Source organism: Rhinatrema bivittatum, chromosome 2 (assembly GCF_901001135.1).
Source record: "Rhinatrema bivittatum chromosome 2, aRhiBiv1.1, whole genome shotgun sequence".
NCBI lineage: Eukaryota > Metazoa > Chordata > Amphibia > Gymnophiona > Rhinatrematidae > Rhinatrema > Rhinatrema bivittatum.
This window is the reverse complement of record NC_042616.1, coordinates 90,067,197-90,093,615: the sequence shown is the minus strand read 5'-3', so window position 1 is coordinate 90,093,615 and position 26,419 is coordinate 90,067,197. Positions and strand designations below refer to the sequence as shown.

The following is a 26,419-nucleotide window of genomic DNA, read 5'->3' as shown; positions in this document are numbered from 1 at the left end:
ACTCGAGCACTCCGTCTGGAATTGTTAATGTTTTTTGTGTTGTTTTATCTGAGCATGCTTGAGTTCTGGAAGCGTCACACCTTGCAGAGCAGTGGAACAGGCAAGATCCTCCTCCCCAGCATGCAGCTCTAAAATGCCCAGCACCCTGAAGAGCATTTGTAAGTTCCAGGGAGAGAAATGCCAACTGATTTATTGGGAGTACTTTTGCAGAACCATCCTTGTGTGAATACCATGGGGTTGTATCAGTCCAAGGCTTAATGGCATCTCAGAGATATGAGAAGCATTGCCTGATGTGGATCATCAAATTGCATCAGACAGCATTAATATCCATTGATGTACTGTCAGCGTTGGGATTCTATTGAACCGTAACAACTCCCTCTGAAATGGAATCTTTGCTTGCTGTGTTATGTGTGTGCAAAAAATTAAACAAGGAGGTTGATATTCAAAATGACACTTAGCTGGATAAGTACTACCTATCCAGCTAAGTGGCGCTGCTGAATATCCAGCTAGGATCAACGGATGCCCCTTAGCTGGATAGGTCACTTATCCAGCTAAGAATTTAGCTGGACAAGTCAGGGGTGAGGAATGGGCATTAATAGAGAGGAGCTGAGTTAGCTGTCTAATTTATTTGGGTAACTCTGGTCGGGCCACAGGGCTGTCCTAAAGTTAGCCAGATAAACTTATCCAGCTGATTTAAAAATAGCCGTATATATTCAGTGGTGCTGTCGTGCTGCTGAATATATGCACTAGTTAGCTGGATAAGCTTAACCGCGGTGCACAGCTATGCTTGTTACCCTGGTAACAGCAGCTGACTATGTACCTCTGGATGGTTGGGACTCAGTTGGAGGGAATTCCTTGATGTTATTTTGGATTCGTACGAGGGCATGCAGGATGGAAAGACCAGGAAAGGATGTACACCCAAAGCCTGCTCCCTGCTGATTTTGAGAGACAGAGTAGTGGCAGGTTAGACCTGGACTTGAGGAGGCAGAATACTTAAATGATTAATTGTTTAGAATGCTTTCTCGAGGTGGACTATATTTAGGTGCTTGTAGCTCATGCATATCTTGATTCAGAAGTTAAGCATCAATGAATGCAGATGGAAGTTGTCTCTCTAAGCCGTCCAGATACACAGTTCCTCAGCCACAGTAACATTTTGTAAGCCAGATTTTCATTCACGTGTCCCCTTTCATATACTTCAAAGCCTGGAAAGTGGTCCGCCCTTCCTTGAGTCTTATGTCGAGGGTTCGGAGACTGCTGCGAGTTTCTTTTTCTGTGAAGAAACCTCAAACGCTGCTGTCTAGGTAAGTTACTTCAGTCGCGCCCTTTAAATACCTCACAGCTTTTCTGTGCAGTACCGCTAAACCTGCCAAGTGTTCAGGGTTATGTAGACCTTCAGCCTCTCACTGAGCACTTATTGTATGGGGCTCAGTCTCACATAAGTTTGGATTCCTTTTGCTTTACTACTAACTTGGGTCTGGCTTTGCGTTTGAGGACTCTGAACAAAAGCCAGGTTGCTTGCAGATTCTGCCTATGTTGGCCCTACTTAACATTCATGGAGTCTACTCCTTCTGTTTTATTGTCACTGAGGGACTGCAGAAGATGTAGGCATTACATCAAGTTCCACGAAAAGCATCCAAGCAAACTCATCCATCGAGCTGCTTCCTTTACATTTGAGCAAAATGTTTTTAGACAAAACACTGCAATAAAGATATGTGTGAGGTTTGCAGACATGCTTGAGAGCACTGCTTATGCTGGTGCACTTCGGTGGTGGATCATGTACTGTAAAGGTGAGTGATGCACTAATGTGTAGGACAAGTGCAACAGTATTTGAAGGTATACTTGAGCTTCATCTTTAAGATAAATGCATTGGTCAATAAGCAAGAACCAAAAAGGAGCAAAATGCACTTGGTGCAGCCAGTTCTGATTTTTGCTTACTTTCCCCTTTTCTCCTCCTTTCCTGACGTTTCTAATGCTGGAAGTATGTGCTTAGTCACCACATTCCAAAATTAAAAAAAAAAAACAAACCACCCACCAGATCCTTTCCTTGTTCTAAGGATGTAGGTTGGAAGGTGATTCTGCACTGAGCTGAGCACCTGCCGCCTGGCACAGATCAGCTTTTACGCATGGGGCGCTGTGTGTGTGTGTAATGCCACTTTGCACTGGATCGAGCCTGACAGTGAGTGACTCGAGGAGGTTTCACTAATGGTGCTGTGAACTGCAAACTATGCAGTGATGCTAAGATATCAGATCAGCTGCTTGATGCTGAATGTCCTGCTGGATTGACAGAGCCATCCATCACACGTTCAAAGGAGTGAAAAGGAAGGGAATGGATAGGAGAAGGAGGAGGCTGCAAGAATGCCTGTTAATGTGGCATTACCTACAATGCCTTGTAAAAGTCCCCACACCTTGTACATTTTTCACATTCTGCTGTCTGAAAAGTACAAATCAAAATGCATTAAAGCAGGAGTTTGTTTCACTGATCTATGCAACATACACTACACTGTCTGCCAAGTGACAGAAATCCGACTCTGCCTTGAAACAGAGATACTCTGCTTGAACTCAAACGATTTGATTTGATTTGCCTTTGATACCTGAACCTGATGAATCATGTTATGATTTCCAGGCTGATTTGATATGATTTATTAAAATGAATTAATTGCTTAGCACATATGGCCCAAGTGATGTACAAACTGGAAATAAAAAAGATTCATAACAAAAACATTAAAAAGACATAATAAGATCTCAAGCAGCCACATAATGTGAGAGGGTCAGTACTGAAGTTCTTAATAAAAAACGTTTTAAAAGAAGTTGAAACTTTTTAATGCAGTCCAGTATTCGGAGTTCCAAAATAACATAGGCGCCGCAATCGAGAAGTCAGAATCTGTTGCTGTTATGAGGCGAGCATATCTGAAAAAGGTACATCGAGCAATCCTCGTTGAGAGGATCTAAGTTGACAAGATGGCTCATATATATATAGCAGAGCATTGGACCATGGACAGTAACTTGAATTTATTAATTTAAAAATCGCCATACCGATTTTGTAAGAGATTCGTGTTATGGAGTCTCAGTTTAGTGGACCCTTGGGCCGACCTGCAGGAGACTGGGAAAGGTGGTCAATGTCTCTAGTATGTGGCAGGCCGGGAGGCAGATGTTCAGGCGAGACGTAGAGGTGCTCTTCACCCTGGAAGCTGGTACTCCCCCGGGAGGAGCCCGTAGGAGCCCAACCGCTGGGACTTAGGCGGCTTCACCCTTGGAAGCCGAAGCCCCCCCGGGAGGAGCTCGTAGGGGCCCGGCTGCTGGGACTTAGGCGGGTTGATGATCAGGACTGGGAACTGGAAGCAGACTAGGACAGTAGTGATACTGTAACTGGGTACGGGTTCTGGAACCAGGCAGGAACTGTAGCAGGACTCGGGTACTGGAACCAGGCAGGAACTGTAGCAGGGCTCAGGTACTGGAACCAGGCAGAAACTGTAGCAGGGCTCAGGTACTGGAACCAGGCAGAAACTGTAGCAGGCAGGCAGGAACCAAGCAGGTATTGTAGCAGGCAAGCAGGAACAGAGCGAGTAGCAAGGCAGCTCACTCCAGGGCACGACGCAACAGGGAACCGGGAGGTAAACCCGTTGCAAGGCAAAGACTGAGTGTCCGTGGCCGGCTTATCAAGGCCGCGGTGTCTGACGTCAGGAACTGAGCGGAGTCACCGCTGGCGGGAAACGGCCTAGAAAAGCGTCCAAGTGGCGCGTGCATGCGTGCCTAGAAGCAGGGCGTCCATGGGAAGCTTCCCGGCGGTGCGGCCCCCGTGGGGACGCCGCCGAACAGGCCGCAAACCAGGCCTCCAGAAACGGGAGTAGGTCCTGGAGCACGGAGGTAAGGGTCTGGTCTTGGCGCTCGCGGCCAGAACCGCAACAATTTGTTGTTGAATTGGTAGCCAGTGCAAACTATCAAGTACCGGAGTAATATGTTACATGTCATATTGTTCCAGTAATCAAACGTGTGGCAGAGTGCAGTAGCAGTTGATGTTCTGATTTTGACGGGAGGTCTAAATAGAGACTGGCTTCTAGACTGGCCCTGAATCCTAGAAACTGCACTGGAAATGCTGCCTTGGCAGAGGCTGAACTGCACTCTGAAACACCAGATAACATTGGTCGGGAATCGGACAGCAGACTAGATGGGCATTGTGTTCTTAATCAACCATCAAATTCTATATTTCTATGTATTAAATAGGTGTGTGTGTATGTGTATGTAAAAGATCAAAGCAATGCTGGACACTGCTTCGGAGCTTGGAGTTTTTGGGAGGTTCTGTGTGGTTCAGGAGGGTGTGGATGTGGGGCAGAAGGAAGCCAAAGCCACAGTGTTTTTTAAAACTATTTTCTTTTTGGGGGGGTGAGACAGGATTAGGAGTAGGGTGTGGGGCAGAAGCTTTCAGTGTAACATTGGAGATATATTTATTCATTTTTTAAAAATATTCCACATACACAAAATATCTAAAAAATCACCAGTCTTAGGGGTGAATTTTCAAAACGTTATGTGTATAAAAATTAGCATATGCATACATAAGCAGTATCTACTCGTGTATTCTATAAAAGTAAAAAATACGTGCATATTTTCACTTTTGTGCACACATATGCATTTCCAAAAGGGCATTCCTAGGTGGGGCCAGCACTTGTGCACGTAAGTTGCTATTTTAAAAGGCACAGGTTACATCTGCCAACTTACTCTCATATTTTTACACCTAATTAATCTGGCATCTGGCATAAGTGATATTAGTTTAAATCTGTTAATTCAGCTGAAAACAATGAAATAGCAAAGCACACAAATGGAATAACAACTTGCTAACATAGGGGTAGATTTTAAGACCAGCGCACGGGCGTACATGCGCACTCGCTACCTGGCGCGCGCACATGTACGCCAAATTTTATAACATGTGCATGCAGGCACGCGCGTGTTATAAAATCAGGGGTCGGCTCACGCTAGTGCGTGCACAATTGTGCACCTTGTGCGCGCCGAGCTGTGCTGCCTTCCCTCGTTCCCTCCCCTGTAACCTAACCTTCCCACCCCTTCCCCTAACCTTTCCCCCCCAGCCCTACTCTAACCCCCCCAATTCCTTATCTCACCTTTTGTGCCTGCCTCTGGCCCCGCCCCGCCTCCGGACGGCCCCTTTAGTAAAGCCCCGGGGCTTGGACGCGTCCTGGGGCTTCACGCGCGTCGCCGGGCCTTTATAAAATAGGCCCAGCGCGCTTAAGGCGATTTACGTGCGAAGAGCTTTTAAAATCTGGCCCATAGTGTGACATATCTTCAAATAGATACAATTTCTGAAAATATGTCCTGCATACAAATTGATGCTAACGGTAAGATTGCCATTTCTATTGCCAGTCCAACTTTGCTTTTCTTTCCTATAAATCTAGAATTGACAAAACCTTCTCTAGTGCCTTGTTCTTGTGTACCCAAGAGTCATCAGATATAGTGAATGAAATAAAATAAACTCCCATCCCTCTCTCCCACTCCCACCCTTAATAAAAGGAAGTGCATATTTTAATTGTTCATAATCAAGCACACTTCTGAGACTACAGACTGTTCAGAATCACAACTCCTAGCATGAGGAGATGGGCTTTGAAGATATTTATCCCACACCATCGTGTAAGTGATATTAAACGTGCTTATTTTGTAGTACTGACTGGGAGGGAGGGATGGATGAACTAGAGGAGGTTCAAGCTGAGGACCTGGAGAAGGACTGGGTGAACTCGTGGACTAATTGGTAAGCTGGTTCATTTCATTTAATGTGCACTGTTTTAAAATTGGCAGCCTTACCGGCACAAGGCCCACTTTTCTTTCATGCATAAAATATATGCGCGTACATTTTAAATCAGGCAGGGAAAGTACCCTCGTTCATTGCATTGATAAACGTGGTTTCAGTGTATGCATTGCATGTATTTGCATGTGTATCCCAGGCACTTCTTGGGTTACCAGTAAGCCCTGGGTTAGTGCAGTGTCAATTAGCTAGAGTAGGATGGATGAAGGAAGGAACCATTCACATGCAGCTCCTCCTTCTGTGGGGTCTGGAGTGGCCAGCCCATTTGAAACAGTATATGACCATACTCTTGCTACAGCTGGAAGGTAGTACTTTGAGTTCGTATTAAGTACAGGAAACAGAGAGGAATTTGGATTTTGTTATTATACAGGCCCAGCCAGTTTTAGCCAAGGAAGCCCTGTTTGGTGGTCCTGGCCAGGGTCAGGAGGGTTTCTTCCCAGCCAGAACACAATCTGTCTGGTGGGAGTTATCCCTCTGAGTGCATTTTTTGAACTTTTACATTTTAGATATAGGGGCCTTACTGGAGCCTGTGTTCAGCTCTTGGGTTCAGGGAATGGGCAACCCTGGGTCTGGGCCTGGGCAGGTTAGGGAAGACCTGACCCCCATTGCCTCGGTGAGGAAGGAGGTGCTAGTGACCTGCTGTGAGCCGCCCTGGAGTTATCTTCAGTTTCGTGAGCCTAATTTCAAGATCCAGGTTGGAAGTTCTGACTGCTCTTCCTTCCTGCCGGGAGCATTGAGAATCCTGCTCCAAGGGATCCCTCTCATCAGGGATCCAAAGGACAGGACAAGGACTGCACAAGATCAAAGAAGGTTTGAATCATCTAACAATGAGTAAAGGCAAAACCTACCATCTGGTGATTCTTCAGACTCTGGGGAGAGGAAGAGATTTGTCTTTTTGTGCTGAGAGAAAAATAGAGCATTTTTGCCAGCTGGAAGAGGTGCTTCTGCCCCTTCAAAGGACACGCTGCCCACCTGGGGAACTTATTTTTACAAGCCCTGGATGATAGGAATTCCCCTGGCCGGCCTGAGATATTCCTGACAGATTTGGGAGAACATTGTAACAGACCATTTCATTGCGCTGCTGCAGATCAAAGAGTTGTGCCATTTCCCATTTATTGTCTTCAGTAAAGAATTGTTTTTTTGGATACTAACAGAGTGACTCCAGTGTGATTATTTGGCACTCAGAGCACAGCAAATAGGAAAAATACCCCTCTCCCAGGGATACCTAAAGAGAGTTAGCCACCCTGCACTGGGAACCGAGAGGACTCCTTTCATCCCCAAGTCTATTGAACCTACACCCTGGGTGGGAAGGGAAATAGTACAGCTAGCCTGGGTTCCTGCCCCAAAGAGTTGCCTAATAAGTTTATGTGCCATCTGTACTGGACTTGTACCTTAAGAATACACATGTAAGCCTATATATGCGCATATGTTGCGGGGTAGGGATACGCGTATTTTATAAAATGTGCATACGTCATGCATCATATGTGGTTATAAAATACTTGTGTAGATCTGCTTGAGATCAGGTACACGCATGCATGCTGCCACATGCATTTGTTTGAAAGTTATCTAAATTTATTAAGTCACTGGTACAGGCACTGGTAAATTTGCACTCCCTGGCAGTAGGTACTCTCAAAAGGGACCTTCCTTGGCACTTCTCTGGATCGTTCCTGCGAGTTGGATGCAGATCCCTTTCCTGTAAGAAACTGGAAGTACCTCCTGATACACTTCTGAAGAGTCTGACAGATTCTTCCAATAGTGACTGTGCAAATAGATTTTTCCTAATCTGGCATTCCTCAACCTGGCACCCCAACCAGAAATTCACTATTCTGAACTCTTAGGTAGTCTCCCATAGCGTATGAGGAGTCTGGGACTAACTTCCCTTTTCCTTTGAATCATCTTTGGCCTTTCTACTCTCAAGATCTTCATTGGATCCCAAGAAAGTCTCCCAAGTCCTAGGGCCTGGGTACTCCATGCTTGGGTCCCAGCCACCCTCTCTGGACAGGAACCTGAAGGAACAGAACATGAGCCCCGGGATCCTAAGTTTTATTAAGCACCCACTCCCTGCACTGGGTAATGTCAGGGACCACTGTACACCCCTGCTTTCTCTAATATTGCACATCTGAAGACTGATGCCTTTCAGGGGTGCTTTGGTGATGCCCTTATATATGCATGTTGCCTGCCCCACCCTAATCCTGTCCTGGGAATATCTCCACAAAAATGTAGGTAAAAGCAGGTGCATCGTTCCACTTTTACCCACATATAGGGTGGGCAATTTTCCAAAATTTTATTTTATTTATTTATTTACTACTTTTCTATACCTGCATTCGTGGTTACATCAAACCGGTTTACATCGGAACTAAAGGTGGAAAATACATAGAACAGGAGCTGGGGAAGGGACAAAGGAGAAAAAGGCCGAGTGGAAGCAAAAACAGAGCAACAAATAATATAATAAAACTAACAAGCAGCGATAACATTTAAATGATTAAAATGACTGTTAATCACTTAGGCAGCCATTTACACAAGTAAAAATTGCTCTCAATATGATTTCTGTGAAGAATGTATTTAAAAAAAACAATGACATAAAATGTAAATTAAGAAATTGATTGTGCGGGAAGGAAGCTGGAGGTTGCTTTGTTTGCTCCCCCTTCCCAACCAAAAAGATGTTCCAGTGCCTGTGCATATGGCTACAAAGGGTAAACTTTCTGTGATTAACATAGAAACATATAGAAACATAGAAATGACAGCAGAAGAAGACCAAACGGTCCATCCAGTCTGCCCAGCAAGCTTTCACTTTTTTTTTCCCCCCCATACTTATCTGTTACTCTTGTCCCTTGTAAGTGACTTTTTTGTTCTATTTCCCTTCCACCCCGCCATCAATTTATTTCCCTTCCACCCCCGCCATCGATCTATTTCCCTTCCATCTCTGCCATCAATGTAGTTAGCAGAGCTGGAGCTGCATCTAAGTGAAGTATCTAGCTAATTGGTTAGGGGTAGTAACCGCCGTCATAGCAAGCTACTCCCACGCATGTTTATCCAGCCTGTGCAACTCAGTCCTTGTTGGCTGTTGTCTGAATATAAATCATCTTTTCAACATTCCCCCTGTCGTTGAAGCAGAGATCTTTTCATCATTCCCCCTGCCATTGAAGCAGAGAACTATGCTGAATATCATTGAAATTGAAGTATCAGGCTTATTTGGTTTGGGGTAGTAACCACCGTATCAAGCAAGCTACTTCCCCTGCTTTTTTGTGGATACAAATCCTTTTTTTTTTTCACATTTCCTCTTGCCCATGAAGCATAGAGCAATTTTGGAGTCATATTAACCGTGTGTATGTTTATTGAATTAGGATATTAATCTCCAGGTAGTAGCCGTCATTTTCTGAGCAGTCTATGGTGGCATCAGAATTTCTTCCCAAAATGGAGGCACGGAATATATATATACATACACACTATATTGGACACATGGTAGTTCACATAATAGGTCAACATCTTTCTAAGTTGTGAGCAATAACACCATTGTCAAGGCTTGAATTTCTGTTCTAGTTTATTTGCTCACCTTTTATAAACTCTCATTCCCCAGAGGGAATACAGGATTTTAGGCTGTGAAGGAACTGCTAGGTTTGGCAGGCACTGTTTTAAAGGTAAGGCTCTTTCTTCTAAGGGAGAGAATTTGAACTTGGACACTGTTGCATTTAGGTAAGCAAGAGGGGACGTTGAAGAGGGAGGAAATGGAGAATGATTGAAGAACAGGGAGGAATTTAAATAACATCCATTAGTAAAGGTTGTCTGAGCCAACATCTGAAATTCACGTTCTGGGATTCATGATCTGGGCATCTTTTGTAAATGGGATTGCTTTTCATATTTTTGTTAGAACCCATGAATCTAAAAATTGCCTTACTAGGTGAGACCAAAGGTTTGTCCAGTCCAGTATGCTGCCTCTGACAGCGGCACGTGTAGAGTGCTTAAAGGAAGTGTACAAGAGATGGCACGGGTAGAGTTCTCCATCTTACTCCAGCCTTCTGATTTAAAGTGAGGATTGCAGATCACGCTTTGCACTGGGAAAATGGACTTTTCTTCACCTGAACTACCCAACCTTTCTACACCACTTAAGATTTTCAGACAGCCATTTACAGGCTTACCCATTTCTCGGAGTCACAAACTAATTTTAAATGTTATTCCTTTTTCATTACAAAGCTCTTGAAAGACGCTGGCTAGATTTTTACTGCGGTTTTTATGTCTTTCTCCATAACATCATTTGTTCTGCTTGAACTGCCTGGGAGCACTTTCGGTTTTATGTGCAAGGGACTTTTTTTTCCTTCCCAGGGGAAGAAGTTGAACCTTTTCTTAAACCATTTGAACCATGACTGTTAAGTGCTCTGCAATGGATTGTTTTAAGTTGTGCTGCATAGTGAGATCTAATTTTCTCTTCTACAGTATAATATAGCTAAGGGGGGTCTGTTTTATTTATGCAGATAGAAAAATCAGTCTAGTAAATTTTTTTTTAGGAATTTTTTTTCCTAACCTAGGCCAATTACCTTAGCGAGTCTGATTGCCTTGGTGGTAGAGAGGTGGAAGGGAAGTTTTCACCACAACTAAATCCTGTAGTATCACTCATATACTAGCAAAGCGTATTCTGTAGTGCCCTGCCATGGCCTCGAGCGCATCATCGCTTGGATACCTGATCCCTGCTGGACAAGCCTTGTCCAATAAGTGCCACAGAGCCTGCCTTGAATGTCCTTGAAATGTGTGAACCAAGCATAACAGTCGATACATATTTTAAATGTTTATATATATATATATATATATATCAGGCTGCTCCTGTGCCTGATTGGTACTCACAGTACCTGGGTTTGAATCCCTGGCCAGAAAGCTGCCCTTCAGGACGGTCAGCTTGCCCAGCCTGTTGGGGGAGAGAGTCTTGGTCATCACTCGGTGGAAATGACACCCAGTAGCCAGATTAAGTGTCCACGTCAGCAGGATTCTAGAGCAGTGGTTCCCAACCCTGTCCTGGGGACCCCCCCAGCCAGTCGGGTTTTCAGGATATCCACAATGAATATGCATGAGAGAAAATTTGCATACACTGCCTCCATAACATGCAAATTTTCTCTCATGCATATTCATTGTGGATATCCTAAAAACCCGACTGGCTGGGGGGGGTCCCCAGGACAGGGTTGAGAACCACTGCTCTAGAGAGAGAGCTGCAGTTTGTGCCCCCAGGGCCAGAGACCGTTGCTTCAATGGCTGGGCTGGGCTGAGCTGGGTAGGGGAATTTAAAAATAGAGAGAAAATCCTTGGATAGTTGCAGATGAAGGCTTCAAGCGCCAAAGCTCAATAGAGGTTGGATCTGATCGAACTGGGAGCCCAAAAAGGAGGAAGAAACTGCCAGCCCAGGATTGGTTCCGAATTGTCAGATTGCAGCTTGACTGCATTGAATCTTTCAGGTTCCAAACTTAACTTTATTTAAACACCGGGATAATAACACAGTATATACATATATAGAACATATTACTCCCATCCTCCGTTATCTACACTGGTTACCAGTTAACTACAGAGTTCTACATAAATCACTCTCTATAATACACAAATCCATCCATAATCACCTGCAACTTGATCTCGAAATCCCACTCAAACCTCATACGTCAATCAGACCGATTAGAGAAATCCATAAAGGCACTCTACAAGCCCCTCCTACCAAAGCCACGCGCCTCATTTCGACCAAAGACCGAGCCTTCTCAATAGCAGGCCCAGCCATGTGGAACAACATCCCTTCAGACCTCAGGCTGGAACCTTGCCTACTTACATTCAAGAAAAAACTCAAGACTTGGCTGTTCCGACAAGCCTTCCCAGATCCATCGGACACACAATAGATGATCCATCGGATCCCAGATCCATCGGACACACAATAGATGATTAACACTTCCCAAGACCTATGGACTTTGACATCCTTTAACTCCCACAAGCACAAGTCTCTTCTAACCACTTAATCTAGCACTAACCATGTTACCGTGTTGGTTTTATGTTTACTTAACTTTATGCCTTCTTAGGCCTTTCTTTCCAGCTGCTTAAGCTTCCAAGTTTTTTACCATCCCTGTTGATTGTAACTTTGATTCTTCTGTTTATCCACTTATTTAAATATGTATTTTCTGTTACAATCCCCTTGTTCGATGTAAACCGACCTGATATGGTATTTAACCATGAAGGTCGGTATAGAAAAATACTAAATAAATAAATAAATATACAGGTTCACTTCACCACAGGGTTTGAGTAACTCAAACCACCAGCTCTGCTTCAGCCTGGTTTATAAGGAACCAGTTCAGTATTTTTCCCAGGTATCTTCAGTTCAAACAGGTTCTCACAATCAGGTCCACTTCCATGGTCATTTAATCCAGGTGATCACACACAAGTTCAACTCTAGTACTCTCAGCACTCACATTTCGTTCCAATATGTCACTTCACATCAAGCATCATGGAGCTCACTAGGGGGCTGATTCAATAAAGCGAGGTACGTTTACCATGCAGAACACTACCACAGGACTTAGGAAATCCCGCAGTAGTTTTCCATATGTTGATGTGGCCAAGAACTTTGTATGCTCTCAACCACAGCTGCCCCACCCAGAACTCTCCCCACCCACCAGCCTGAAGCTTGCTTGAATATCCTGGTGGTGTAGTAGGGGCAGGAGTGACCCCACTGGCTCCTGCCCCATCGGCTCCATTTTTAAAATGATGCCAGCCATCCCAGCTGACCCCAGGTTTGGAGGTAATGTTTTATTCAAGTAGACAGGCCCTTCCTTCCTGGGAGGGTGAGGGGTCAGACAGGTGGGCAGCTGGCTGGCCTTCACTATACTTCTAACTTTTATCCTGCAGGTGTTCAGGATAGGGGTAGGAAGAGGGAAGCCCATTAGACTCCCTCAGCAATGATCTTATTTTGGGCTGGAAGGCTTTTCTGGGCTGGCCAGCCCTTTTAAGTGCATTAATTTTTCCCAGGGTGCATCAGAATGTTAACTATACCTCTGAAAGTGTAGCTAAGCTTTATTGAATAATGCACCTTACAAACTTTCATGCAAGGCGTTATTCAATTTACATAGTAATAAGCTGATTTGCTTGCATTTGCATACAATGCAGCTCATTACCATACCCACATTGCTCTTGGTTTGTGGGCCAGGAAATAATGTGTGGAAATTCATATTCTGCATGCTATTTCCACGCTAATGCCTTTTAATGATCAGTAAATGCATTCACGCCGTTTAATAAATAACCCCCTCAACATGACTAAGTAGCTATTAACTTGTAGGGAACATCTTCTCTGTTCCCAGCAACTGTTTCCTAGTGCCAGGGACAATCTGGTTCCCCAGGGCAGGATCACTGGATCTCCCAGCAGAGTCAATACAAGGTCTCCACATACAGCCCAGCTCATTTTCCTCCATGTCCTCTAATGGTTCAAAGGTCAAAAACAACAGTGTCTAGACCTCTAGTGCATTTATTTACAAACATTTCTTGCCTGTCTGTAAGGAAAGTTACAGGACAACAAGCAGAAATTATAGACACTAACAATGCAAGACTAGTCAGCAGCAGCAGCAAGCCCTGACATAATAAAGTTTTGTTTTATATCTGTGGGAGCAGTAGTACTTGATATGTCCCATAGTCCTCCGGTAGAAACATTAAATAGATTAGGCCCATTGACTGAACAAAGGAGAGGATATGCTATGAGGGGACTGGAGAATTGGAAGTATGGTATCAATCCAGAAGAGAGTTACATAGCTACTTTGGGTGATTCACACTGTTTGTGTGACCAATATACAGCTGTGCATCTCAGCTTTATTTGCTTGAAAAGGCCAAAGTGAGATGCAGAGCTACATTTTATGCATGCAGAGAGCCTGAATCCATTCTGTTGTTTATAGACTGAGTAAAGATGACACAGTCCTTTTTATTCCATTGCTGATTTCTTGATGCTTTGAAAGTGTCCTTTTTTTTTTATTTCAGATGAGACACATAGATTAAAAAGCTTAATACCTATGCAGTTTTAGAAGCTAAAAATTGAGAGGGGCTGGCAGAACAGTAGGATGAACCAATAAATTTCTAACATGACTTGCAAAACTCAGTCATACCAAAAGAAACCATAAACTTTCCAAAAACAGAAAGTAGAACATTAGTTACCAAGTGAAGATGCACATGCTTATCAAACATTTGAGCCTTTTCGGTGTGGATGCAGCACGTATGTCAGAATATTTCAGTGAAATCAGAAAAATGGTAACTGAGGAGGAAAGGTCCTATCCCTGTTAAGCTGATGATCTGTAATATCTCACTGGGGAGTCCTCTGTCATGTGCAGGTCTGTCTACCCTGCTGTAAGGAGAAACTTAGGGACTAGAAAGGACACAGCATCAACAAAAAAGTTTTATCACTACTATTATCATTATTTATTACTATTATTAGGATCAATGTTATTTTTTACCTTTTTGTTCCCTCTCCACTTGTTAAATGTAAACCGGCATGATGCGATATTTATCGCGAATGCAGGTATAGAAAAACTTAAAATAAATAAAAATAAAACAATAATAAATGCAAGGATCTGCAAAAGCTACTCACATTCCCAAAGATTAGGATAGTCCAAATTTATATGGGGATTAGGAAGCGCACCACTCTAAAGACATTTCCTTGACAAAGTAGCTGTGCATTCATCTCATAGGGCTGAGAATGCAGTGGTGCAGGGCCACATCTTTCTCTTTTGCCTTTTGATTGCAATTTTTATAGCACTTTTATAATCAAAACGCCTCTGTAAGTACAGGTCTTGTTGCTGCAGTCAGCATTTTCCTGTTCCTTTGTAATTCTTTTGGCACTGATTTCCTCTCTACCATTATATTATTGACTCTTCTGTAGTCTCATTAGCATAAATCTAGAAGTCTAGGAAACCCACTAAGACAAATAATGGCATATTTCTGGTTATTTTTGGGGGGATGGAAATGTGGATGTGAAATTAATACACAATGGCCCAAGTGAATTTGGGAAGGATATGCTGTAATCATTATTAATTCTCCTCTGCTCTGCATCTCCTTTGATTCAATGGCCTATTTATTTATTTATTTATTATTTTTATATACCGATCTTCTCGCATTGGATACAAATCAAACCGGTTTACAGTGAAACAGTTTCCAGCAGGTATGGAAAATGGACAGATCTTTATTTATCCTCATCATTTTATGTTTCTGAAGTACATGCTTGATGGCTCACGGATGCTGAACAGCTGAGAAGGAAACACGGGGATCCCTTTTTATTCGCTGATTTTGAGCTCCTATATGAACGTTATGCATTATGATTACCATTATTTGTATCATGCATGTCAGATGTACACAGCATTATGCAGACAAACACGCAGGCTGGATTTTGGCCTCTTAAGTTGAAATGGTTTCCAGCCAAATCCGGCCAGTTAGATTTTCATAAAAAATGACCTTAACTCTAAGTGGCTAAAGGTTACACCAAATTTATTTATTTCTAGGGTGGGGGGTGATTTCTGATCGAATTTTGATTTTTTTATTCGTTTAGGAAAATAGTGCATACTATTTGCCGAAATTAAAAATATCTAAATTTTGGCAGGATTTTTTTTTTTTCATTTCATTTGATAAGAAAATGAAACAAGGGTGTTTCATTGTATTTTTTTTTTCATTTTGGTTTCAAACAAGTGCATATGCTGCTAAAAGTTAGCTGCTGAGAATTAGGACGGTTAGCTTTTGGGGTCCTAAACTTAGCAGGCAAATCTCACCTACCTGCCAGAACTGAAAAAAAAGCTGGGGCTGAAAGCCCACACCCAGCTCCCTTCCTGTCCCCCCTCCCCCCACCCAATTAAAAGGGAAAAGCTGGGGCCAACCGCTCCATGCAGCTCCTCCTGCCTGCCCGAGTTAAATAAGATTTAATGTGAAAAAAGTACAAACTCTTGCCCATTCCTCAGGTTTATTTCTGTCTCTCATTATTTTTCCATTCCATATGAAGTTTCTACCCTGCTGCAGATTTTTGCAGAACATTTACAAAGGGATAGGCTGTTGCCTTCAGAATCTTCATCTGCTGGTGGTAAGTTGGGCTTTCTGGGAAAGAACATTAAATCTTGAAAAAATGTTCTTAAAAGGATCCAGCTCTTACTAACCTTGTATGTTGTAGGGACTATATTCATTGCGGCTTTGTTGGATAAGCAGCGACTTATCCAGCTAAGTGGCAGCCACCGAATACCTGGCTACATTCAACATGTCCAGTTAAGTAGTTAGCTGGATATCTAGTGGGCAGACAATGAGCAGATCAGGGAGGAGCTACTTATATGGTTAACTTTGCCGGATAACTGGAAAAGTCCAAATACTGGCAGTTAGGTTAACCTGAAGAGTTAGACTGCTCTACAGTAGGTCTAAACTTTGACAAGTAAGACTTAGGCGGCTAGGAGGCAATTTTTACAGGGAGATTCAGCAGCATAGCCGTCATTGCTTAGCTTAGGTGCTTAGATTCTCTACAAGTTGTAGAGCTATTCCTCCTTATTGGTTATTGTTTAAATGTTGCTGAGCTTCTGATTGGATCTGTTCCCCGGTCTGTGTTTTCTTGCTTCTTCCTGTTGGGTTTTTGCCCCTTGGAATCCTGCTGAAAGTTAAGTTTGGAACTGGTTCTGGACAAGCTTGCAGCTCTGCTGGATCTTCTGCAGGATCCTGGAAGCATCGCACTTTTGACCTTACTTCATTGCTTCCTTGCCTTCTTTCTCATCTATTTCCCACCAGCTGTACGACTGAGCTCTCAGAGTTTCTCATTACAGCTGGATCAGGTCTGCTTTCTGTGCATCTATCTTCAATTCCATACCATTCACGAATGTCAAACTGTTTATCAGTCAGTTCATGTTTTGGTATTAAGATCTGAGTTCTCTCTGACTTTGTAAGCTAAATAAAGGAAGAGGTTTAACTTTCTATAAAGGCTTCCAAGCCTGGACATTGGGAGCTGAGGGCAGGACAACGTTTCTAAGATGATTTTCACTGGACTATTTCTTTTTTTTTTTTACACCTCCCTCTGGTGGTCAGCTGCCCAAAATTCATGTATCGCCTGTCTTCCCCATTACAGTGCCAGATATCTCCATCCACAAAGGAAATTGTCTATCAAATGATTATTTGGACCGTGTGCACATTGATACCCAGTTCACACCCTTCCCCTCCCCCCCCCCCCCCCCCCCCCCCCCATCTGCTTCACTCTTCCCTAGGTAATCTCTGAATTCTCTGCTCCTGCTGCTGTGGCACAAGGAAGGCAATGAACATCCTCTCCTCATGGTCCTTTCCCAGTTCTGCTCCCCTCCAACTTCCTACCTGCTTGCTCCTCCCCTGAGGTTCTCCTCTATCTCTTTAAGGGTTTTTGTTCTAGAGGATCATCTCATTCAGTTTAACCGCTAATCTGAATACCTCAGTGGTTGCTTCTGTAACCACAAGTATGTTGTAACCTTGTTTTAATTTTTTTTTTAGAGGAACTGGACATGGGAAGCTTCTGTGGTCAGTGGTACAAATTCTCTTTGAGCTTGCATTAAGATGTTCCCCAAAAGGAGGGGAATGTGTCTGTGCCAGTGTTGCCGGATTACCAGGTCGCTTACTGGCTCATTGAACTCATACCAGTTCAGCCCTAATTCTGGCAATTGCCTTCTTAACTCTGTGAGTTGCACACAGCTGGAGCAGCAGCAAAGTTTCTAAATAGCCTCTCTGAATACAGCAGCCCTACAGGCAACCTTTTTTTTTTTTTTTTTTTTCACCTGGCAATTTCCTTTCAGTTGGAACCCATCTCCTTTGGGCTATAGCGCTGTGAGACTTCATTTGCAGCACCCTAGGCTTTTTTTTCCCCTGTTTTACAGCTCCCTCTCAGATTATGTAATTGCAGAGATGGCCCAGAGCTACAAACTCTGTCTCCCTCCCTGCAACTGTCAGCCCTGTGCCAGGCTCCCGAGGTGCAGCCCTTGTGCAGTGACTGAAATTCCCACTGCTCAGATTCCTTCCACAGCATCCCCAGTGCCTGACATCAAACCCAGTCCACCACATGGCAGCACTGCCACAGAGCCACCTTGCTACTCGCCCTCCATCCCCTTCCCCCTCTCCCCCACAGATACTCTTGTTGTATCATTTGTACTAGAAAAAAATAGGTGCAATTCATTTTTCACCTTTCTGCTCCCTCTCACTCCATTTTCAAGCAGCTGTCAGATTTTTGCTCTACTGAACCTGGTAGAACAGGATTCTGTTTCTCATTCTCAATTCTGAAATTTCGCATTGCAGATGACCGGCCTGTCCTTACTGCTAGACTGAGTGTGACTCATTAGAGCCCTGCTCAAGGCTATGTGCTGCTTCAGTATTAACTGTGGGAAAACTTCAATAAACATTAATGATTTAAAATGTTGAAAAAGAGGAGTAATTTCAAGTTTCACATGCTGAAGTGCCTTCTGTCTGAAAAGTTGTTAATTTATCAAGCGTACCCCCTCGGGGTGGCAACAATGAGCACAACTGTGGAGAAATTCCAATTATAGTCTAGGGAGACTTTTCAGATAAGGGAATAGCTTGGCACGTCTACTGCGACGCTTAAAAGCATCAGAGGAAAGCACTGTGGCTTGAATTATTAATGAATGGCGGATAATGAAGCTCTCGGTGTGCCAGGAAGAAGGGGCTGAACGCTATTAGGCTGAGGAGGTAGTATAACGTAAACTCAGTTGCCAAATTTGGGGTCACAAATGCATTTTCATGCGGCGTCTCGTGTGGTGTGAGCGCAGTGAAGTTCCTGCCTTTCAGCAGAACATTGTTTACAAAATTAATGCAAGGCATAAGAGCGCTAAGATTAAGGAGGGCATTAAACTGGACCAAGTACACTTTGCTGAGTTGTGAGCGTAATGTGCATTCATCAGATATCTGAAATTTCCAAGCAGAGTGTCCATGATAAAAGAAAGCAAAAACTGTTTATTTCCTTAAATATTCCTCATAGAAATCACCTGGCCTAGTCATTAGCATTGCCCAATACAATGTCAAGTGCCTCCAACTTTTACAAATCACAGCAGCTAGGCCTTTTGGTAGGGGCTAAATCCATCAGCCACACTGGCTCCCTGTTCAGAGCAGGATAACATTTAAACACTTTTGCTTTGTCTTCAAATGTGAGAATCAACTGGTCCCTGAATATCTTTCCCAACTTCTGCTCTCCTGCACCCCTACGAGGGAATGTCGGTCTCCCCAACAGGACCTTCTCCCCTCCCTTCCACTGGCTTCAGCCAGACTAACTTAATGTAATCTGCCTTGGGCCTACCTTTAGGAAAAGGTGACGTAGCAACAGATCCCTGAATATCTTTCCTAATCCCTGGGAGAGAACATCGATCTTCCCTTCTTCCTTCTACTGGGCTCAGCAAGACTAACATGCATGAAACTTCACGAATTCAGCTGCTCTGACCCTAAAATATGGAGCAAGTTACCTCTAATGCTGCACCTGGAAACCTGTCACCTCATCTTCTGGATTAAGGTCAAAGGTTGACTGTTTAGCCAGGCCTTTTCTTCGACTCCACGGCAGAGAGCACCTGCCACTGGAAGGCTTCCTGACTGCGAATTCCACAAGGTTCACCCATGTCCGGAATACCTCGATCCAACTGGCTCTTAATATCTCTCACGCTACTGGGGGCCGAAGTAATAAGAACTGTGGCAAAACGGGCGCTAGTTATGAGCGTGGGTTTTCATCACCGCGTGTGGCTGAAGATGCCGCTTCCGCGGGATGTAAAAACCAGAAATTATGCAAATGATTGCGCGCAGAAATCCGTGCACATAAGGAGAAATGCACGTACTTAAGCACGGTAAGGGCCTATGTAATAAGCGCCTGCATCCGCACTCAAAACCCGCGCCGATAATCCACGCATAAAAGCGAGCGAGCGAACGGGTCTCCCTGTTATGTGAAAGTATGACCCTAGAAAGTATTTTTAATATTTCAAATAACTGTGCTGCAGAAAACATGGCAAATATTTTCATGGATGCCAATTCACACTGGCATAGCAGCGAGATAGGTGCTCAGTTGGACACCAGTCTGGATGTTTGGGTGCTGACATAGGCACTCAGCTGGGAGCGAATATGGATGCTCTGGTGCCCAGAAAGGCGCCTAACAAATGTTGTCATTCAGGTGCTGAGCTAGGCACTTAGTTTGTCACAAATGTATACGATCGGGCGCCCAGAAAGGTGCCTAGCTAATCGGGTGCTGAGCTAGGTACTCAAATGGTCGCAAATCTGGCCACTCGAACGTCGAGTAAAGCGCCTAGGGAAACACCTACCCAAGCTGGCTGCTCCAGTGCTGAGAAAAGTGCCTAGCGATGCTGGCCGCTCGATCGTCCAGAAAAGTGCCTGGCTAAGCTGGCCATTCGGATGCTGAGATAGGTGCTCAGCTAAGTGGTTTTCACGACGCTCGGATGCCGACATAGGCCCCTCCCTCTGAGTCGGCGCAGAGAATTAACTCGTTCCCTGACCGTGGTGGTAACGCAGGAAAAACCAAGGGTCTGTAAGCGCGTTCATACGCGCTTTTTTCCCCCATACACAAAACCCTTATTACATCCCCATATAGGGCTTTGCATGGGAAAATGTGCATACAAATGCGCGTATTGGCACACAAACCCACAGCAGCTTCAGCCCACCTTATTACATTGGCCTCCTGGTGTTTAACTTACTTTATCTGTATGTAGGCAATTTGTACCCATTGCACCCAGTTTCTTAGTCCTACCTAATGTATCCAACTTCTTATGTATTTATTACATTTGCTGGCTTGCAGGCTGCCCCGAGAGCCAGTGCACTCACTCGCCACTGTTGACACCTCAGTTTGCTTTGTGGCAGGGATGCCACCACCATCCTCTTCAGGAGCCTTCTCCTAGGCATGCACGCACAGCGTGTGCTTGCCTTTCTAGGTCCCATAGCAGGGATCACTCTAGGCACAGATGATGATATTACACGGCCGGGTACTTAAACCCCAGCCTTCTCCCAGGACAAGCAGGATGGTAATCCTCACAGATGGGTGACATCATCAGATGGAGCCCTGTCACGGAATACTGTTGTCAAAGTTTCTAGAACTTTGACTGGCACACTGAGCATGCCCAGCATGCCACTAACCCTGTGCCACACGGGATCCCCCTTCAGTCTCTTTTTTTCCGCACAGCAGTTGCCTCGCGGTTTAGGAGCTCTGTAAGACATTTCCTCACACTTTTCCTTACGGAAACTTTCGAAGTCCATCTTCACTATTTACCCTCACCGGGGTCCCCATCGCGCTTCTTCTCCTCCGACGCTTGGTAAGTGCTTTTTCCCGTGATTTGGGGTCAGTTCCCGGTGGCATACCTCTTGGTACCCGACAGTCACCGACTGCGCGCCACTTTTTCTCAGCATGGCGACCGGGTTTAGAAAGTGCCCTAAGTGTCCGAGGACTATGTCCATAACGAACCCGCACAATGTCTGTGTTTTGTGCCTAGGGGCCTTCACATGACGTCCATCCCTGCCCCAGTTGCGCACAAATGACCCCCAAAGGCCACCGCACTCGACTGGAAAAGATGGAGCATTAGTTTGCTTCAAAACACTCTATTCCATCGACCCCGCCAGGAAGACCGTGGAGCAGGTGACCATCTGTCACCGACATCTACCCATTCGAAGACATCTGTGTCATTGTCCTCGGCGCCGGAGAAAGACCAGACAGAGCACTGTGGGAAACACTGCCACTGGCACCGATGTGCATCCCCACCCGGTGCCTGCACTGACACTGCAGTGGCATCGACTTCCACTGAGCCGCCTGCAAAGAGGGCCCGGGGAGAGGAGCCCTCATTCTCCTCTGGACCCGGGACCCTGAGGTGTTCCCCACCGACTCCTATGGAGACTCCAGTAATGCCTAGTCTGCCTCCTACCCTGGGCGCAGTGTTATCCACACCAGCCTTCAGGGAGGAATTGGACAGACTGGTCCAATAGGCAGAGCAGAATGCCCTTCAGGGCTTCCAGTCACCAACAGCGCCGGCCCCCATTCCGGCACCGGAACCGGCACCCTCGATGTTTGCACCGCTCCTCAAACTCTTGGACACCCTCATTGGTGCCCTATCGATTCAACTCGTGCCATCAAACACACTGGCACCGAGTTGACCATCGAGGCATCCACAGATCCCGATTTCCATTCCAGGATCCTCAGAGGAGGAAGAGGCAGCCTCCGGCCTGGTCCCTGCATGGGATCCACCGATGCCAGAACCCGTTCCAGGGCCATCAGGTCTATCAGTGCCTAAGTGCACCTCGTCTACCTCGGTTTCCTCGATGCCAGCACTGCCTCCTTCGATGCTGGTGCTGCCTCCATCGATGCCGCCTCGCCATCCATCGATGCCTTCCTGCCCTCTCGGCTTTGGTATCCTTCCTCCCTCTGGAAGCCCAGCGGGTGAAGGGGAGACTCCCTATGATCCATGGGAGGATGCATCCTTGGACCATTCCTCACAAGTTTTCGATGAACTTCTCTCAGAGCCTTCACCCCCGGTAGAAAGGCGTTGTTCTCTTCCAGAAGACCTCTCCTTTTCCAGCTTTGTCAAGGAGATGTCTGAAACTATCCCATTTCCACTGGTAACGGAGGAGGACGCTCACCACAAAATGTTGGAGGTCTTACAATTCATAGATGCTCCAAAAGAAGTAATGGAGATACTGGTTCACGAAGTTCTTCTTGACCTTTTGCACCGCCTGTGGGACCATCCGGGTACTGTACCTCCAGTCAATAGACAGATGCTACATACCTGGTTCAACAAGCCCCAGGATTTCAGAAGAGCCAATTGCCCCACCATTCGGTAGTGGTGGAATCAGCCCAAAAGAAGGCTAAAAGATTCCATCCACACTCCCCTGCTCCTCCTGGAAAGGAACAGAAAGCATTGGGGTGCAGAGTCTTTCAGGGGTCCATGTTAATAGCTCAAATAACAGCTTACCAACTGTACATGACCCAATATAATAGGAATCTCTGGCAACAAGTCCAAGAATTCTCAGAGACTCTACCACAGCAATACCAGGAAACCTTATCCTCCATCCTACAAAAAGGAATGAAAGCAGGTAAACACAAAGTCAGAGCCGCTTTCGACTCTTTTGAAACAGCATCCAGAGTTTCAGCAGCGGGCATCAGTGCTAGACGCTGGGCCTGGCTCAAGGCCTCGGACCTACGCCGAGAGGTACAGGACAGACTAGCAAATCTTCCCTATACAGGAGAAAACCTGTTCGGTGACAAGACCCAGGACACAGTGGCCCAGTTAAAAGACCATCATGAGACCCTGCATCAACTGTCACCTCAGATACCCCCTCAGTAGCCCGTAGGGGCTCAAGTAGGGACACTAGAAAACAATTCTATAGACCACGTAGCGTCCCATGCTCGGACAGCTCAGGCCCCTCAGAGAGGACATGCACGCCAACGGAGAACTCCTAGAGTGCAGCCGGCTCCCCAAGCTGGACCTGCAGCTGGATTTTGACTCCTATCCAGAGAGCAGCAGCCACCACCACCCCCCCCCCCCCCCCCGATCCCACAACCCAGTTCACCACAGGAAGGCCGCCTCTTCCATTTCGCAAACAATTGGCGCCCAATTACCACGGACCAATGGGTACTGTCCATCATAACCCATGGTTACCGTCTAAATTTTTCAGCTGTACCCCCGGACTCCCCACCCATTCCAGCGTGGAGCCGGGATGACCACACAGTACCTCTCAATTCAGAGCTCTCGACCCTTCTGCATGCAGGGCCGTAGAACCGGTTCCCTCGACTCAGCAGGGGAGAGGGTTCTACTCCCGATATTTTCTAATCCCCAAAAAGACCGGCGGCCTTTGACCTATTCTAGATCTTCATGCTTTAAACAGATTTCTTCACAAGGAACAGTTCAGAATGGTGTCCCTGAGCACCATGCTCCCTCTCCTACAACAGAGGGATTGGCTCTGTTCTCTGGATCTTCAAGACGCTTACGCCCATATTGCAATCTTCCCTTCTCATCGCAAATGCCTTCGATTTGTAGTGGGACACGGGCATTATCAATACAAGGTACAGCTATTTGGCCTTGCCTCAGCACCCCGAGTGTTCACGAAATGCCTGGCAGTCGTGGCAGCACAGTCAAGGGCATCCATGTCTTTCCTTATCTAGATGATTGGCTCATAAAAAGCCAGTCCAGACAAGGAACCTCTGACTCCCTCCATCTCGCCATACGACTTCTACACTTATTGGGATTTCTGATAAACTACCCGAAATCCCACTTGATGCCGTCTCATCATCGCTCCTTTATTGGAGCAGACCTGGACACCAGGGTGGCCAAGAGGTTCCTACCCAACGAACGTGTAACCACGCTGTCCAGCCTCGCCACCTCGATCCGCTGTCAGCAAACAGCCTCGGCTCGCCAACTACAATACAAGGTACTGCAATTCAGTACCTTGTATTGTACCTTTTATTTTTCCGGTCCTTCACTTATGTTGTTACCCCTGTTGAATGTAAACCGATGTGATATTCATTTGAATGTCGGTATATAAAAGTTATAAATAAAATAAATAAATAAAATAAACTACTCATGTTGCTCGGCCATATGGCGTCAACAGTCCATGTCATCCCAATGGCATGCCTATCCATGAGAATGACACAATGGACCCTAAGAAGTCAATAGAACCAAGCCACTCAACCACTCTCGTCCCTTGTCCACATCACCAACCAGCTTCGTTTATCCCTTGCTTGGTGGATGCAGAAGGCCAACTTGCAAACAGGTCTTCCCTTCCAGCAATCAGATCCTTGGGTAACCTTAACCATGGACGACTCAAACCTAGGTTGGAGAGCCCATGTCAAAACCGTACAAACCCAAGGGATTTGGACAAAAGCCGAAGAAACCTGTCAGATCAACTTTCTAGAGCTTCGAGCGATACGGTACGCACTTTATGCATTCCGGGATTGCCTGTCCAACAAGGTTGTCTTGATTCAAACAGACAACCAAGTAGCAATGTAATACCTGAACAAACAGGGGGGCACGGGCTCTTATCTGCTCTGCCAAGAGGCAGTGCAGATTTGGGCCTGGGCCCTGTCGCATTCCATAATACTGCGAGCCACTTATCTGGCAGGCACGCAGAATACAATTGCGGCCCATCTCAGCCAGACATTCCAGCCCTACGAGTGGTCACTGGATCCTTTTGTAGTGAGCAGAATCTTCCGCCGGTGGGGTGAACCAGATATTGACCTCTTTGCATCGAAGCACAACCACAAAGTGGACCGGTTCTGCTCACTACACAAGGACCGGACAGCTCCAGCCGTGGATGCCTTCACTCACCCCTGGACCACGGGTCTCCTAGATGCTTACCTTCTGATTCCGCTAATAAGCAAGATTCTCGTGAAACTATAGCAGGACCGAGGCTCAATGATACTCATAGCCCCTTATTGGCCATGCCAAGTTTGGTTTCCCATTCTTCTCGACCTCTCTGTCCAGGAACCCATTCGCCTGGGCATGGTGCCCAACCTCATAACACAGAATCATGCGCCACCCGAACCTCCAGACCCTGTCTCTGACAACCTGGATGTTGAAAGGTTGATACTACAGCCCCTCAATCTTTCTATTAATGTCACTCAAGTCCTTGTAGCTTCACGAAAGCCTTCCATGCGAAAGTCTTATCACTCTAAGTGGAAAGGATTTACCTTGTGGTGCACCCAGAAAGGCATTGATTCCTTTTCTTGCCCCACGCCACAACTCCTAGACTATCTCTGGCCCCTCTCGGAATCTGGTCTCCAAACTTCCTCCATCCGAGTACACCTGAGTGCCGTCTCTGCTTACCATTGAGGAATAGGGGACGCCCCCATATTGGCTCAACTCCTTGAGGGTCGCTTCATGAGGGGCTTACTACAACTTAAGCCCCCATTATGCCCACCGGTCGTTTACTGGGACCTTAATGCAGTTCTTGCAAGGCTCATGCATCGTCCTTTTGAGCCCTTGCACTCCTGCAAACTCAAATACCTCACATGGAAAGTCATTTTCCTAGTAGCTATTACATCCGCTCGCAGGGTCAGTGAGTTGCAGGCCCTTGTAACTTACTCGCCCTATACAAGGTTCCCCCATGACCGGGTGGCTCTCCGTACTCACCCTAAATTCCTACCTAATGTGGAACTGACTTCCACTTAAACCAGTCTGTTGTCTTGTCCACTTTCTTTCCAAGACCTCACACTCACTTGGGGGAGCAAGCGCTGCACACCTTGGACTATAAGCATGCGCTTGCCTTTTACTTAGACCATACTGCAGTCTATAGGAAGTCCACCCAACTCTTTGTTTCTTTTGACAAAGACAAACTTGGGGTTCCGATGGGCAAGCAGACTCTCTCTAACTGGTTGGCAGACTGCATTATTTATTTATTTTATTTATTTATATTCTTTTCTATACCGAAGTATAGCAGAAAGCCTTCACTCCGGTTTACAGTTGAACAACTTCATACATGGAAACGTTTTGGTTTTTTTTATAACATATCAATCTAACCATTAAACAATTAAACAGGATTAACATAAACATTCAGCATTAGAATCATAATTGATCTTACAGTGAGCGCAGATTAGTATAGAGAGGTACATAATTATAGGGAGAATCTTATTAGTTGAGCTTGCTGACAAATAGTGGGAGG

At 45.5% G+C, this 26,419-nt stretch overlaps 1 protein-coding gene and 1 pseudogene across 8 annotated transcripts in view; one reads left to right on the top strand and one right to left on the bottom strand.

The window, feature by feature from the left end:
* Nucleotides 1-10,729, bottom strand: part of LOC115085986 — a 54,662-nt pseudogene extending 43,933 nt beyond the window's left edge.
* PRKAG2 (protein kinase AMP-activated non-catalytic subunit gamma 2) overlaps nt 1-26,419 on the top strand; it is a 751,594-nt gene that overhangs the window by 416,833 nt on the left and 308,342 nt on the right. The gene's annotated exons all lie outside the window — the stretch shown is intronic.